This window comes from Pelophylax lessonae (genome assembly GCF_965119305.1).
Source record: "Pelophylax lessonae genome assembly, chromosome: 13".
Lineage (NCBI taxonomy): Eukaryota > Metazoa > Chordata > Amphibia > Anura > Ranidae > Pelophylax > Pelophylax lessonae.
In genome coordinates, this window is record NC_138780.1 from 10,212,788 (window position 1) to 10,230,287 (window position 17,500).

A 17,500-nucleotide genomic window follows, 5' to 3' on the forward strand; every position below is an offset into this window, starting at 1 on the left:
CACACCAGTGCAGCCGCATCAAGCCCCACACCAGTGCAGCCGCATCAAGCCCCACACCAGTGCAGCCCCCGTCAAGGCCCACAACGGTGCAGCCCCCGTCAAGGCCCACAACGGTGCAGCCCCCGTCAAGGCCCACAACGGTGCAGCCCCCGTCAAGGCCCACAACGGTGCAGCCCCCGTCAAGGCCCACAACGGTGCAGCCCCCGTCAAGGCCCACAACGGTGCAGCCCCCGTCAAGGCCCACAACGGTGCAGCCCCCGTCAAGGCCCACAACGGTGCAGCCCGCCACGGGCCCCAACAGTGCAAAACGGTAGAGAATTTTCAATGACTACAGATTTTTAAGCCTCGTCAGGGCCCCAACGGTACTGCCTCGTCAGGGCCCCAACGGTGCCGCAACAGTGCAAAACGGTAGAGAATTTTCAATATCTACAGATTTTTTAAGCCTCCTCAGGGCCCCACCGGTGCAACCCAGCGATGATTCTGCAAACCAATCACTGCGACTTTATAAAAATTCCACAGAAAGGTAAAACGAACACCAAACAACTTAACAGCTGGAGACAGCACCATCTATAAAAATGGACTTAAGGGAAAAATGGTAGAGAATGTTCGGTGAAAACAGATTTTTAATCTCATGGCAATGTCTTTTTCTTTGCAGATGAAGATGGTGCCATCTGTGTTCAGCCATCATCCAGGGTCTCCTTGAAATAAGATGCTGTCACAATCAAGTAATCTTTGATGTCGTGTTCACAAATGTCTGACACAGATCAGCCCCTGTTGTAGCCTCTCAGCTTGTGAATTGCTACAATGTACAGTCTGAAGGATAACAGAATAATACAGGTGGTAAAGAGATACACGTGTGAACTATTACGTTTCAGAGGGCATTTTTCCAGTTTCAACTTAACATTTCCATAATTGTTTGCAACTGAACCTGTCACTAGAATGAAGTGCCAGGTTCCGGGGTCTAATCATGGCAGACGAGTCGACCCCCCTCCTGTCCTATCACTGGCTACCAGTCTAAATCCAGATTATCTGCAGGCGGAGAAAAGCTTCAATGACGCCCTGCGGAAGGCCAGCTTTGCACATTCCGTGTCATGGCCGCCGGCGCTCAGCTGTGCCAGGCAAATGTTCTTGCCCAGGGGGTAGAACAGCCGGGATTGGAACGCGCCACCCTCCTTCGGCTTCACAGACCTCCAAGGCAAAGGAATAAGATTTAATTCTCTCTTAAAAAAAAAAAAAAAGTTTTCTATCGGTGTAACCGCTAATTTTGCGAAAAGCGATCGAGAATTACTCCATCATATGATCGCTAGATCAATTATCGTAAGACTGAACTCACGGCAACCTCTGAATATGGAGATGAAACAGCAGTGGTCTTACTTGCCAAAGGATTTGTAATCTTGTCCATCCAGTCCCGAGATTTACACAGCTCTGGCACACAGCTATTCCATATTGTTGTTCAGCAACCATTACAATGTTAAATTTAATTTCCTGTCCTAGACAATAAAATCATCATCTTTCTTTGGAAAGCAGGTCAGGTTTTCGGTCTGTCATTGCAATAGATAAAAAAACCATGGTGCCAGTGGGGGGGGGGGGGGGGGGGGACTGGCACAGAATCTTGTGCTTGCCAATTAGAAGACCAGGCAAGGTTGGTTAAATAACAACAAACCTTACCTGCCCAAGATCTCAATGGAAGGCACTGGTGACCTAGCCTTCCCAGGGGACACCTGTGTGGTCCTGGCTACATCACCAGGGCCTACTGAAAACCAGGCAAGAAGTTGAAGGGACGGGAGAGTAGAGACGTAGATTTAGAAAAAGTTCTTTCACTGTACAAATTACTTTAATGATCTTGGAGTTTGTGTCAGGGTGCCAGGAAACCAGACCACACGAAGATGCAAGTAAAATAAAGCAGTTTATTATAGCAACAGCAATAATCGCAAAGCAAGAGTGAGGCGCGAAATCAGGAAGAGCCGGGGTCGAGTTATAGAAGCGGCTAGTCCCAAGCCGAGGGGGTCGAGTCTAGAAGCGGCTAGTCCCAAGCCGAGGGGGTCGAGTCTAGAAGCGGCTAGTCCCAAGCCGAGGGGTCGAGTCTAGAAGCGGCTAGTCCCAAGCCGAGGGGGTCGAGTCTAGAAGCGGCTAGTCCCAAGCCGAGGGGTTCGAGTCTAGAAGCGGCTAGTCCCAAGCCGAGGGGGTCGAGTCTAGAAGCGGCTAGTCCCAAGCCGAGGGGGTCGAGTCTAGAAGCGGCTAGTCCCAAGCCGAGGGGGTCGAGTCTAGAAGCGGCTAGTCCCAAGCCGAGGGGGTCGAGTCTAGAAGCGGCTAGTCCCAAGCCGAGGGGGTCGAGTCTAGAAGCGGCTAGTCCCAAGCCGAGGGGGTCGAGTCTAGAAGCGGCTAGTCCCAAGCCGAGGGGGTCGAGTCTAGAAGCGGCTAGTCCCAAGCCGAGGGGGTCGAGTCTAGAAGCGGCTAGTCCCAAGCCGAGGGGTCGAGTCTAGAAGCGGCTAGTCCCAAGCCGAGGGGTCGAGGCTAGAAGCGGCTAGTCCCAAGCCGAGGGGTCGAGTCTAGAAGCGGCTAGTCCCAAGCCGAGGGGTCGAGTCTAGAAGCGGCTAGTCATCCAAGCCAGGGGTCGAGTCTAGAAGCGGCTAGTCCCAAGCCGAGGGGTCGAGTCTAGAAGCGGCTAGTCCCAAGCCGAGGGGTCGAGTCTAGAAGCGGCTAGTCATCCAAGCCGGGGGGTCGAGTCCCGATGCCGGGTTGTCTGCCAGGAAAGTGGTCAGCCAAGCCAGGTCATACACGGAGGAACACGGAGAACAGAAGACTGCTAGCAGTGATGCACGAAGGATTTTCAGAAGGGGAGGTCAGCAATGGCAGCTCCATCCTCTCAGTAACCTATCAGGGTGAAATATGTAAGATTCTACTGCTAAACAAAATAAAAAATACAGCAGGGACAGAGAAAAACCCTCACAGCGGGTGTACAAACCTGGGAACGCAGTACAGGGATGGCGGGAACCTCTCATAATGGCCACAGCAGGTGTACAGACCCGGGAACTCAGCACAGGGATTGTGGAACCCCTCATAATGGGCACAGCGGGTGTACAGACCCTGGAATTTAGCACAGGGATGGTGGGAACCCCTCATAATGGGCACAGCAGGTGTACAGACCTGGGAACTCAGCACAGGGATGGTGGGAACTTCTCATAAAGGGTCGAGCTCTGTACAGGTGCTCTTAACCCACAATGTAAATACCCAAGTGAGTGTTGAGCTTTCAAGGGGCGTTACATTTTCCAAAAGGACTAGAATGTTACGTATGTGTCCACTTTACACATTGTGTTTAGCGAATGGTTTAAAAATAAACTTAAATACAGACGGGGCTAAAAACTCGGCAAACATGGTGTTCAAACACTGAGGCCATTAGCAGGCCTGGTCTTTCCCAATGGTCAGCAATAGTCTGTACAATGGTTGTCCTCCAGTTTGCAGAGGGATAAAAACACTCACAAGAGGAACCAAAGAGGGCTTAACAACAGCGAGATAAAAAGAGAGCCAAGCCGCCCTCCTCCCCCTCCCGTCAGTTTCCAACCAGCCACCGATTTCTAAAGCCGACCTTCCCTCCACACTTCGCTTGTTGGCGGACTGGTTTTTCAAAAGGGAGCTTCGCACATAATCCGTCAGGGGATAGACTGCACACGGGGCTTTTCTGGCTGGATAAAGAACTAAAGAATGATAAAAAGGCCGCTATCATTCTACTTAATGTGACATAACCTACCCCCTTCCCCAGCTGCACGCTCATCTACGCTTTGCTACGCTGGTCGCCCACCAGGAACAAAGAGAGGAAACAGGAAGTCTTGTGTAAGCTCGAAGTTGTGACTTGGAGGATCCACAGCAATGGGGGGCCAAAGCAGCCAATTACCAAGCACCAGCACTGTCACATGGGAGGAAGGAGAGTTGGGATCTGCCTCCCCATATCTGGAAGTACTAACAGCCAAAACAGAGCAGCTAGGAAGCATAGTCTTGGTGAATACCTGCAGTTAGCGTCCAAATGGTACTCCTAAAATCCCAGCTTGGACTTCAAATGGTACGTGCAGAGTACCAGCCTGGACTTCCAACGGTACGTGCAGAATCCCAGCCTGGACTTCCAATGGTAGGTGCAGAATACCAGCCTGGACTTCCAATGGTACTTCTAGGATCCCTACCAGGACTTCCAATGGTACTTCTAGAATCCTTGCTGGGACTTCCAACGGTACTCATAGAATCCCAGCCTGGACTTCCACTATACCCTAAAATTACATTAGGTGCATCCTCAACACAAATGGTACTCAAGTCCCAGCCTTAAAAGTGGCTGGTGCTGTATATCACCAGTGAGAATGAGCTTTGGTTTGGACTGAACGCAAAAAGCAGTCACTCCCAAACACTGTTGGCCAATCAATGGAGACCAGAGGCCAGGACAAAAACTTCACATAGTCATGTGGTCATATTAGGTCACGGTCACAAGCATCCCCGCCCTTTTGTATACATGCAGACGCGGAGCAACAGAATGTCCTGGCCGCAGCTGATGGGAGGACAGTGGCCGGGAGACCGCTTCCTTTCGGGTTCATTCTAAACCCAAGTTCAGGCCGAATGCATGCCTAATCAGCTATCCTTTGTGCAACATAGATTAAATTCCTCCTGATTGCCTGGCTCATTGCTTATTGGGATTGTCCTTACTGCAATCTTGGTAGCTGTCTACCCATAACCTTCTGCATGCATATGACTGCTCTTCTGCCCAGAGTTTTATGTACAGTCTCCATACCACAGTCAGTCAATCTGTTCAAGCTACCCCTTTGGTGGGGCAATCTCGAGGACTAGGACCTGGTGACCTTTTGCAAAGAAAACTGGGACCACTAGGGTTTTCTTCTCGGCCTTTTGGCTAAGATCAAGTGTAGTATCTGTTCTTATCAGTTGGTATGGACCCTGAGGGTTAGTATCGGCAGGGGCTGAAATGAACCGGGGCGCTCCAGACGTCACTGGGGGACCGGGAAGTAGGCACTGTCAGAGAAAGCCGGATGGGTCCGCTGCCTTCTGGTTTGAATAGGTCCGACCCTATCAGTTTGAAGGGAGCAAGAAAGCTGGGAAAAGACGGTTAGTATTGCTCCTGGATGTGATTGGTGAGGAACGTGGATGGCGGTGGGCGGGCCTTTCCTCCTGGGTTGAATCTGGCCTTGCAAAAGGCTTGTCCCCAGTTGTAGGCAGGCTCTCCCTAAGCTGTACATGTTCCAAACCTCCTGGTAGGTAAGGGCTACACTCGGTCTGGCCATTGGGCCGGGATAGAGAAAGCCCGTAGTGCAAGTGCCCCTGGGGTGGCAGCCCAGGGGTGCCTTGATTTCTCACTGGTGAGGGGCAGCTCGCCTGAGTTATTTTGGCACCTTGGTCACTGCACTATGCACACTTTTTCCGCACCTGCCTCTTGGGACAGGCCTTTTGGCTTGCACCAGAGGAATTTTTTATTCCGGCTGGAAGGCCTGCCTTGGTTCCTCACATGGCACCATAGCACTTTCCCCACTTCCCTTCCCCCACTTTTTGTTTTGTTTGTCTCTTTTTCTTTGTAGTTTGTCACCTGCACTATCACCTTTGTTTTCTTTATTTTGCACGACTTGTAGGGTGTGGGTCCTCGGGCCCTACCTTAAGTCTTGGGAGGGGGTGGATATGGCCTTTTGGCTAAGTCCGCCCTCTCTCATGGGGTCTCCCTTCGGGGGAGCCCCACTTAGTACTCGGTGGGGGCTGTTTCGGCAGTCCCCCTGAAGAACGGGGTCGGTCTGGTTTCGGCCAGACAGACCATGAGTACCTTAATCCCTGTCAGGAGTCTTGCGCCCCGGGGGATCGAGGTTTGGGTCCTACCTCTTCGGAGGGAAGACCACTAGTTTCGCACACCCTGTGCACTTTTTGTGTTCTCACTTTGTGTGTGTGCACTTTTTTATGCACCGGGTGGAGTCTTTTGAGTGTGTTGCACACGCTACGGGCTTTTAAAAGAAAAACTAGGGTTTTCAAGACATCTCCACCATCAGGAGCTCTGGTGAAGACCAGCTGTCACTTAGACTATGCACCTTGTGTTAGACGGCCATGTCAACTGCCAAGAGTAACATAAAATTTTGCCAAAATTTCACCACAAATTTATTTTTCTAGAAAACCACGTAAAAATTAAAACACATTTCATTCATCCCTACTGAGGACAGTAGTGGAAAACAACATCTTATCTGGGTTAGTGAAATCAGAAGGCTAACTAGGCAACCTAGAGTTTTACCATAATGGCTACCCATAGCTTTCTCAGACTTAATGCAATTGGATGGAGAACTGGCATTACAAGACATTGTTCCCTCTTAAATTGTAAATGTTAGCATGAATCCGGACATCTACCAATAAAAAGGAACCACACAAGTACAGCATATTCATAAAAAGAGCTACACACTTGCCGTAATCAGGCTGACACAATAATGGCAACAGTAAAAAGAGGAAGACACGTCATCAAGATTCACAAGACGATGTAGACGATAGACTATCTGAACATCCCATGCCACTCACCTAGTTAGGAGCAAAATACTGATGAGCTTTGATTGATCAGAGTAAGCCTACGGTCCTTTGTACATCCTAAGGAGGAACATTGATTCAGAAACTTGAAAACATGGAGTCTTGACCCCCCGAACATCGAGATTCCTCAGAGCAAACTTCTTTCATAACACTATCTGTGAAAAAAAGATTGGAGTCAATTAGCTAATGAATGAATTAATTAATTGATGCCAAGGGCTAAGAAGGAGAGATTAGGATTACGAACAGTAAAGAGCAAGTAGAAAAGCGCAGTAATCTCATCACAAAGTCTTTTACTGATATGAGTATGTAGCAGCGGAATTTGGTTTTGGTGGCCCAAACAGCACATTCTTCAAGACACCCAAGTGAGTATTGGCACTTTTCCACTGCAAGTACCGGCTCAGCTCCACTCGGACCCGCTTGGCTCTTTTCCACTGCATGGTACCGCATGGTACGGTGTTGGAACGGTTCGGTACGGTTTGCTTTTCCACTAAAGTAAAGTGGGTGGGATAACAATGATTCTCTGACCAATCAGTGGCTAGTAGTGACAGTCAAGGCTGCATGCAAAGGATTGTGGGATATGGTACCGGTACAGCCCTGTTGGAACCACAACTGAGGTGGAACTGTTTAAGCGAGCTGTACCGTTCGGTTCCATGTAGTGGAAAAGTGCCGCCGTACCGTACCGAACCGTTCCAACACCGTACCATGCTGTACCAGCAGTGGAAAAGCACAAAAGCGAACCGAACCGTTCGGTTCCATGCAGTGGAAAAGCACCATAAAGGGCAAAATAGGGCTGCCCCATGTGACATCAAGCTATTCTGACCATCAAAGACACATGCTATGGCATACAAACGTTTCTCTCTTGGTATAAAAGCTTTGCAAGACTGGACTAAGGGAAGTACTTCACTGGTGGTGCACCACACCACTTGAACTCAAGACCGGTCATGTACCAGTACAGGGACAATGAAGATATCCTGGTACAAAATGGGGAGACTTTTAGCTACTCAAACTGGAGCCTGAAGGGAATGCGAATTAAAAATTTGTGGACACCTGACCAAGAAACTCCATAGAAGTGTGATGGACATCACATTCCAAAACCATGGGCATTATTATTGTGTTGGCCTCCCTTCGCAGCTACAACATCCACTCTTACAGGAAGGCTTTCCACTAAATGTTATGGTGTGTCTGTGGCCTTTTTTGACCACTCAGCTAAAAAGATCATTTGTGAGTTCAGGTACTTATGTTGGATGAAAAGACCGGTCTCACGTTTGGTAATCCAATTCATCCCAAAGGTGTTCAGCAGAGTTGAGGTAAATTTGGGAGGTCAGGTACCGATGTTGAATGAGAAGACCTGGCTCACAATTGACGCTCTCGTTAATCCTAAATGTGTTCTAAACCATGTCCTTATGGAGCTGGCCACCCTTTATGAGGTCAGGTACTAATGTTGGACAAGAATTGTGCGCCAGGTCTTGTTATTCCAATTATTCTTATGGTGTTCCATGAGGTTGAGGTCAGGGCTTTGTGTAAGCCATTAATAGAGAAATAACCTGGCCAATCAACAACACATCCCAAAAGTGAAGACTTAATAAAAACACATTAAACAGTGGGACTTTCAAGGTGTTGACTACCCCCTTCAGTGAACTCAAACTACACACATTTTATCTTAAATTCTTTTTTAGACATAAATCTAAAAAAGGATTATTGGTCATAGACCATAAACTTTATAATCACGTCCATACAAACACAGTATACATCATAAATGACTTTTGGTAACACCACTCTCAAAATAGGGGTTTTCCCCTCTTGTACTCCAGCACTGCAAGTATACAGTAGCAGGAATAGAATAGGGATGGAAAGCTTGCCCTGATGCGTTTCGTCTTTAAGGTTCTTCGGGGGTGTATACAGAGAATTGAGGTGGGTTAACAGTTGAATCTATGATCTTAGAGGGAATGCCAATGCTCGCTTCAAGTTCAAAACAGCCAGGCAGTCTCCTAGTGACCAAAAAAGGTCAAGATGAGGTAGGATTGTACCCGAAGAGAGGGAAGGCCCACCTATACCAGGCATCCAACCTAGGCAGGAAGTGAGGGAGGGGGGGCCAAATGGCTTGGCTTACCACAAAGGGTCTACTTCAAGCTCTCGTCCCCAGGATTTAGAGCCAGATAGTTCTAGTCACAGAGGATGCAATGAAGAGGTCCAAAATAAACCTCCAGGTGTTGCAAAGAAGCTTTGGATACTCTTGGCCATAGCTTGTGGTACCGGTCTTCCTCAAAAGCCACTTGAGTTCCTCCAAACCAAACTATTTTAAACAGCGTCATTGTGACTATTCGTGTTGGGGGTACCTTTACATAGATAGTGAGGATATATCATCAACACACTCCTTCCTGGGTATAGCCTTGAATACGAGGGTGCTGTAGCAACAGCCAGCTGGTTAACCGTTGTCAACATTAAACAAAACATATGTCACTAGCACACCATGGATCCATATAATGGTTGCAAAATTTAGGTGAGAACATAAGTGGAAACGTTTCAGAGTCACACAGGACCCCTTTATCAGGCAAGCATGTGTAGCACCCTCCTAGATAGGTGCTAGGAAAAAGCATTATTATTCTCCATCTGCTTATCAGGGGAGCCTGATCTGCTAGTCAGGGCTGTTGCATGTGTCAAGGTTTGAGTCACTTGGTCTGAGGGAGTGTCCCCACTGTATCCAATAGGGGAGCCTGTTGGACAGTGGAGGAAACCTGGCCAGTGGCAAACGGGCTTTTGTGGCAGTTCCAGTAGGAGGGCACTACTGCAGTGCATCCTGGGATTGACCATAAAAGTCAAGGGCACATGTGACAGGGTGTCTTTGGTGGGAAGCAGAGTCCCAGGAGGAGGGTGATGGCTGTCTCTCCTCCTGTAGTCTGAGGAAGGTGGTCATAGGCTGTCGGCCTGGTGAACCAGGTGTGGAGCAGAGCCTGAAGAATCCTGGAACGCCGACGGTGGAGCTTCTGGCAGAGTCACCTGGGAAAAACAGTGTCCGTGAGTACCAGGGGGCTTGCCAAGGGGTCTGCCCAGGAAGGGGGACCACTCCAGTGAAGTCAGAGGATAGAAGGTCAGCTCACACTGTATGCAAGAGAAAAGGGGGTACCAAGTAGAACCCTGAAGAGTAAGAGTAAAGGGGCAGCCAAGGGGGGCCCTGAATAGTAATTCGCTATATAGTTCTCTTATCAGATACTTCATCTCAGTGGCGAGGTGAAGCAGCGGCCGTGCCGCACTCAGCATAGTTAGAAGTCCCTAAAATTGTGCATAGTTCATCCAGTTGGAGTATCACATTCATCCCTTCTCCTATCCAAGTTCTACAATAAAACAAATCCCCTGGACTATTTTCTGACTGAGCCAAACACTTAAAGTGCCTTGAATTACTAAGTTGTTGCTATGGGTAACCCAGGGGAATCCGCATCCAGCAGCTCCCATGGGAGTAGTGCTACACATGTAATTCCTTTAATACATTTTTATGGATCCATGGTGTTCTGGCAACATCGCCTACGTAAAAAAGTATATGCCACAGCACACTATGGATCCATTAAGAAAAAAAGTCACAAAAGGCGGTGAAGGCATCAGTTGCATGCCTGTTGAAGAGGTCCTATATGGCTCCAAATGTTGCACCTGCACTTTTGGGATGTCCTCTACATTTTGGGACTATTCTATGAATCCATGGCGTGCTAGCGATCTATACCATTACATAGATAGCATCCCTTTGTCTTGGGTGGGCAAGGAGACCGTATTCCTATGGGCAAGGAGACCGTATTCCTAGAAAAACGTGGCCTATCAATTCACTAGGATCAGTGACATCATTGCGGTATGGGAACGCAAACAAAATCCCCAAAAAATGTAGCCTACCCCACTACTTAATCTTATCCGTTTCAACAGCTTAGGCTACTTTCTCGTCCATGAGTCGGGTTGACCAAATGGCTAATTTGAGTATACTTCTATGATTAACTAAATGGATCCTTAAGCCAATTTAAACACCCAAAAAAAAAAAAAATAATAATTGAACGCACAAAACCCCCCCCCCCAAAAAAAAAAAAAAAAAAAAGCCCAGTTGTCCTTCGTCTCTCCTCTGAAAATCTCCAAGCTTACATATTTATAAGGAATAAAGCTAAATCCATTTATTTTCCTCTCCTGCGCCTATAACCACGGTTCCCGGCAGCCGGGCCGGTGCAAAATGGATTATGTTTTTACCACGGAAGAAAAGAAACACAACGCATTATCGACATGCATTATGCGGAAATAAGATTAGCCATTTGGCGCGTGTAAACTGGAGAGAGGATATAGGTTCTATATTTCGAGAGCTGCCAGCTTGCGAGGCGGAGTGATGAATGGAGGTCTGCAGGCCTGTCCACAGATTAGCACTTGAAAATGGCCGCCGTTCCGCAAAAGGCCCCCCGCTCATTGACTGACAATGGCCCAGTGAAGAGAGAGGCATGCCGGCTCCGTAATGAAAGGCTCAATTTAAAGGGGATGATTATTAATTCCTTCCTGGCTCTGGAAATCCAAGCAGACATTAGGAAACCCTAAACTGCCTGTCTCACGATCGCACTCGGCGAGTTCATTACCTCATCTCAACTTCATCCATCATCGGAGGCTCTCGGTGTCTCCGAATATTGAACAGCCGCCATAAAAAAAAATAAAAAAATGCAAAAAACGAATCTCCTTCGTAATCCGCTATCACATTCCACCCTGCCTTTTGGTAACAGGCTATGAAGTGTTACTGTCAGGGATAGAAGGGATTGATGGGAAGAATGAGGAATTTCACAAATGCAAAACTGGGAAATGCAATTTATTCAAAGCATATCGGAGCGTGCGAAAGGCCATATGGTTACAAAGAAAAAATATAAGACATACAAATGAAAAAAAATAAAAATATCTGGGATGGTCGCGTTATTATTCATACTAGCGGCAGTTGGTGTTTATGATCGTGCTATGGAAATTTGCCGGGAGGACGTGTGGCGGGGGTGCTGGAAAACAGCATCACAGCAGATCTTGGAAACCAAAAAGCAAAGTGGACTGGAGAGAAGATTTAGCAAAGCGAGAAGGGGGGGGAACGATTTTCTGGGGATGAAGAGAGAGACATGCATCTAACATTTCCGAAAGGGACACCTTTTAGAACAAAGCATGCAGGCAAAGACACACCCCCGAGTTACACGAAACACAACAAATATAAAAAGTTGACTGGTTAAACCCACAAAGGGATTTTCGTTGCCTTCAAGATTGTTCTAAAAGGCTAAAGGACACGCCCCTGAGTTACACAAACCACAAAGATAACTGTTAAACCCACAAGGGCTTTTCTTTTGCCACCTTTTTGAACCAAGCATGGTCGGCAAAGAACACACCCCTTGAGTTACACGAATCACAAAGTATATATAGAAGTGTTGGTTAAACCCACAAGGGCATTCTTTCACCATCTTTTAGAACCAAGCATGATTGGCAAAGAACACCCCCCGAGTTACATGAATCACAAAGGATATACAGAAGTGTTGGTTAAACCCACAAGGGCATTATTTTGCCTCCTTTTAGAACCAAGCATGGTTGGCAAATAACACCCCCCCTGAGTTACACGAATCACAAAGTATATATGGAAGTGTTGGTTAAACCCACAAGGGCATTCTTTCACCACCATTTAGAACCAAGCATGGTCGGCAAAGAACACACCCTTGAGTTACATGAATCACAAAGGATATACAGAAGTGTTGGTTAAACCCACAAGGGCATTATTTTGCCTCCTTTTAGAACCAAGCATAGTTGGCAAAGAACACCCCCCCTGAGTTACACGAATCACAATGTATATATGGAAGTGTTGGTTAAACCCACAAGGGCATTCTTTCACCACCATTTAGAACCAAGCATGGTCGGCAAAGAACACACCCTTGAGTTACATGAATCACAAAGGATATACAGAAGTGTTGGTTAAACCCACAAGGGCATTATTTTGCCTCCTTTTAGAACCAAGCATAGTTGGCAAAGAACACCCCCCCTGAGTTACACGAATCACAATGTATATATGGAAGTGTTGGTTAAACCCACAAGGGCATTCTTTCACCACCATTTAGAACCAAGCATGGTCGGCAAAGAACACACCCTTGAGTTACATGAATCACAAAGGATATACAGAAGTGTTGGTTAAACCCACAAGGGCATTATTTTGCCTCCTTTTAGAACCAAGCATGGTTGGCAAAGAACAACCCCCCCTGAGTTACACAAATCACAAAGAATATATGGAAGTGTTGGTTAAACCCACAAGGGCATTCTTTCACCACCTTTTAGAACCAAGCATGGTCGGCAAAAAACACACCATTGAGTTACACTAATCACAACAAATGAAAAGTTCTTGTGGGTTTAACCAATCTTGTTTATTTGTTGTGGTTCGTGTAACTCAGGGGCGTGTCCTTTGCCTACATGCTTTGTTCTAAAAGGTGGTGAAAGCATGCCCTTGTGGGTTTAACCAACACTTCTGTATATCCTTTGTGATTCGTGTAACTCAAGGGTGTGTTCTTTGCCGACCATGCTTGGTTTTAAAAGGTGGCGATATAACTGTTTTAACCCACAAGGGCTTTTCTCTTTGTGGTTTGTGTAACTCAGGGGCGTGTCCTTTGTCTTCAAGCTTGGTTCTAAAAAGGAGGCAAAAGAAAAGTTCTTGTGGGTTTAACCAATCCCGTCTTTTTTGCCTCCTTTTAGAACCAAGCTTGTAGGCAAAGGACATGCCCCAGAGTTGCACAAACCACAAAGAACATACAAAGATAACTGTTAAGCCCACAAGGGCTTTTCTTTTGCCACCTTTTAGAACCAATCATGTCAGCAAAGAACACACCCTTGAGTTACATGAATCGCAAAGAATATACAGAAAATTATTGTAAAAGAAAAGTCTTTATGGGTTTAATCAGTAATTTCGGTCTATTCTTTATGATTCTTGTAACTCAGAGGCGTGTTCTTTGCCTACATGCTTCACTTTAAAACAGGGGTCTCAAACTGGTGGCCCTCCAGCTGTTGCAGAGCTACAATTTCCATGAGGCATTGCAAGGCTGACAGTTACAAGCAGGACTCCCATAGGCAGAGGTATGATGGGACTTGTAGTTGCGTAACAGCTGGCAGGCCGTCAGTTTTATATCCCTGCTCTAAAAGGTTGTTAAAGAAAGTCCTCGTGGGTTTAACCAATCTTTTAGAGCAACGCATGTAGGCAAAGGACACGCCCCTGAGTTACACGAATCACAAAGGATATACAGAAGTGTTGGTTAAACCCACAAGGGCATTCTTTCACCACCTTTTAGAACAAAGCATGAAGGCAAAGAACACGCCCCTGAGTTACCAGAACAACAAAAAATATATACAAAAATTATTAAACACACAAGGGCTTTTCTTTCATCACCACTTTTTTGTTTGGGCTTTTCCATCTAAAAACTCATCATTTAGGAGGTTGGATAAAAGGTTAAGGGTGCAATATAGTGGTCACCAGTATGACAGAGTTCAAAATCAGTTTTTTTTTTTTTTTTTTTCTTAGACAAGGGAGTAGAAAAGCAACCAATGCATTTTGGGAGATAAAGAAGGGGCTTCTGAATTCCCAAAAAGTGTTGGCCTTTTTCCATTTCATTATTAAATCATGTTGAACTCTGGCCATTGGTGTAGAACCCTACTGCTTCTTCTATAGTAAAAAGTAGACCATCTGGGGTTTTAACCCCTCACTACTCTATCCCAAGATTTTTAGAAATTATTATTATGCATACACTTCTGAAATATTTTAAAGGTTCATTAATGGTCTGAAATTTAGATCGACAAAATCCGGGGAGGTTAAAAGAGGAACAGTTGGAAGCCATCAGAAGGAAATGTCAAATCTTTTTACCAGATCGAGGGGGGGGGGGGGGGGGGAGGAGATAACATAGAAAGGGATGGATGGATGGATGGATGGATGGAGAGCTAGAACGGGATGGATGGAAGGAAGGAGAGTTAGGAAGATATAGATGGATGGTTTGGCCACATCTTGAGTAGGCCATCCAGTTCTGGTCACCAGCCCTTAGAAAGGTTGTGCTGGAACTGGAGAGAGTCCAGAGAAGGGCAGCAAAGTGAACGAGGCTGGATGTCCTAAGTTATGAGGAACAACTACAAAACAATAAACTTCTCTCTGGAGAAGAAGACACACTTAAGAGGAACTATAAAAGCAATATACAAAATACCTCAAAAGGCGATTCTAGCATTAGGGAGAAAACTATTCAGACTCAGGTAACTTAGGAGGACAAGTGGTCACTCAATGAAGCTGGCCTAGAAGTGGCTTAACCTTAAACTGCGTAAGGGGTTCTTTACGGTCAGAGCGATAAGGATATGAAACTCCCTTCCACAGTTGGTGGTGTTGGCAGAGTGTAGATAAACTTTCAGATGGGCATCTTAGCGAATGCAATATACAGGCAAATGGTATTTACATAAACACACCCACATAGGTTGAACTGGATGGACTTTATTCAACCTTACCAACTATGTAACTATGGATGGATGGAGGAAGTGTTAGAAAGGGATGGATGGAAAGAGCTAGAGATGGGTTAGAAGGATCAAGAGAGTTAGAAAAAGGACGGAAGGAGAGCAAGTTAAAAACGGACAGATGAAGAGAAAGTAAAAAAGGGACAGATAGAGAGAAAGTTAGAAAGGGATGGATAGAGAGAAAGCGAGGAAAGGGATGGATGGATAGGATAGATGTAAAAGATTGAATAGATGTATGGAGTAGACAGTGTGGGGAAAAATACAAGGGTGGAGACAGAATAAAAGAGCAAGAGAATGAAAGAGACGAAGGTAAGAGAGCTTTCAAGAAGTGGGAGAAAACCGATTGAATAGAAGACTAATCTACAGTATCTCACAAAAGTGAGTACACCCCTCACGTTTTTGTAAATATATTCTATCTTTTCATGTGACAACACTGAAGAAATGACACTTTGCTACAATGTAAAGTAGTGAGTGTACAGCTTGTATAACAGTGTAAATTTGCTGTCCCCTCAAAATAACTCAACACACAGCCATTAATGTCTAAACCGCTGGCAACAAAAGTGAGTACACCTTTAAGTGATAATGTCCAAATTGGGCCCAATTAGCCATTTTCCCTCCTTGGTGTCATGTGACTTGTTAATGTTACAAGGTCTCAGGTGTGAATGGGGAGTAGGTGTGTTAAATTTGGTGTTATCGCTCTCACTCTCTCATACTGGTCACTGGAAGTTCAACATGGCACCTCATGGCAAAGAACTCTGAGGATCTGAAAAAAAGAATTGTTGCTCTACATAAAGATGGCCTAGGTTAAAAGAAGATTGCCAAGACCCTGAAACTGAGCTGCAGCATGGTGGCCAAGACCATACAGCGGTTTAACAGGACAGGTTCCACTCAGAACAGGCCTCGCCATGGCCAGCCAAAGAAGTTGAGTTCACGTGCTCTGCGTCATATCCAGAGGTTGTCTTTGGGAAATAAATGTATGGGTGCTGCCAGCATTGCTGCAGAGGCTTAAGGGTTGGGGGGGGGGGTTCAGCCTGTCAGTGCTCAGACCATACGCCGCACACTGCATCAAATTGGTCTGCATGGCTGTCGTCCCAGAAGGAAGCCTCTTCTAAAGATGATGCACAAGAAAGCCCGAAAACAGTTTGCTGAAGACCAGAAGACTAAGGACATGGATTACTGGAACCATCTCCTGTGCTCTGATGAGACCAAGATAAACTTATTTGGTTCAGATGGTGCCAAGCGTGTGTGGCGGCAACCAGGTGAGGAGTACAAAAGACAAGTGTGTCTTACCTACAGTCAAGCATGGTGGTGGGAATGTCAAGCATGGTGGTGGGAGTGTCATGGTCTGGGGCTGCATGAGTGCTGCCGGCACTGGGGAGCTACAAATCATTGAGGGAACCATGAATGCCAACATGTACTGTGACATACTGAAGCAGAGCATGATCCCCTCCCTTCAGAGACTGGGCCGCAGGGCAGTATTCCAACATAACGACCCCAAACACCTCCAAGACTACCACTGCCTTGCTAAAGAAGCTGAGGGTAAAGGTGATGGACTGGCCAAGAATGTCTCCAGACCTAAACCCTATTGAGCATCTATGGGGCATCCTCAAAAACGGAAGCTCCGTGATGTCATCATGGAGGAGGGGAAGAGGACTCCAGTGGCACCCTATGAAGCTCTGGTGAACTCCATGCCCAAGAGGGTTAAGGCAGTGCTGGAAAATAATGGTGGCCACACAAAATATTGACACTTTGGGCCCAATTTGGACATTGTCACTTAGGGGTGTACTCACTTTTGTTGCCAGCGGTTTAGACATTAATGGATGTGTGTTGAGTTATTTTGAGGGGACCGCAAATTTACACTGTTGGCCCCCGTTCACATTAGGTCGCTCCGACTTAGGGGGCGACCTGTGAAGTCGCGTGCACCGCGACTTGCACAGACTTCATAAAATGAATGTCTATGCAAGTCGCCTCCAGGTCGCCCCGAAGTAGTACAATGGACCCGACGGTGCGCGACTTGCCAGGCTGACCAAGTCACCTGGCAAGTCGTAATAGCGTGAACCGGCTCTTATTATACAAGCTATACACTCACTACTTTACATTGTAGCAAAGTGTCATTTCTTCAGTGTTGTCACATGAAAAGATAGAATAAAATATTTACAAAATGTGAGGGGTGTACTCACTTTTGTGAGATACTGTATATTTAACCAATAGGAAATGTTTGGAAGAACATGAACCCATGGAAACCTCCATTTGTATGCTCACTCCCCACACGGTCTAAAAGATTCTTTAAGTAGGAAGAAAATTCAAACAGAAAATCTGTGTAAAGTGATAAGACGAGAATCCCAACACCCCAATCCCCCATAGACAGGGCAATGATTGACCAGGAGGGGTCAGGAGGGCACTAGAATATTCCCGCAGTTGACAGACAACATTCCTAAATATTTATGTCCTCCTAGAC

General features: G+C 46.5%; 1 protein-coding gene across 1 annotated transcript in view; it reads right to left on the bottom strand.

The window, feature by feature from the left end:
• VANGL2 (VANGL planar cell polarity protein 2) overlaps positions 1 to 17,500 on the bottom strand; it is a 134,148-nt gene that overhangs the window by 43,565 nt on the left and 73,083 nt on the right. The window contains exon 2 of the mRNA XM_082242723.1: positions 6,534 to 6,698. The gene's annotated coding sequence lies outside the window, so the exon portion shown is untranslated. The remainder of the gene's footprint in view (positions 1 to 6,533; positions 6,699 to 17,500) is intronic.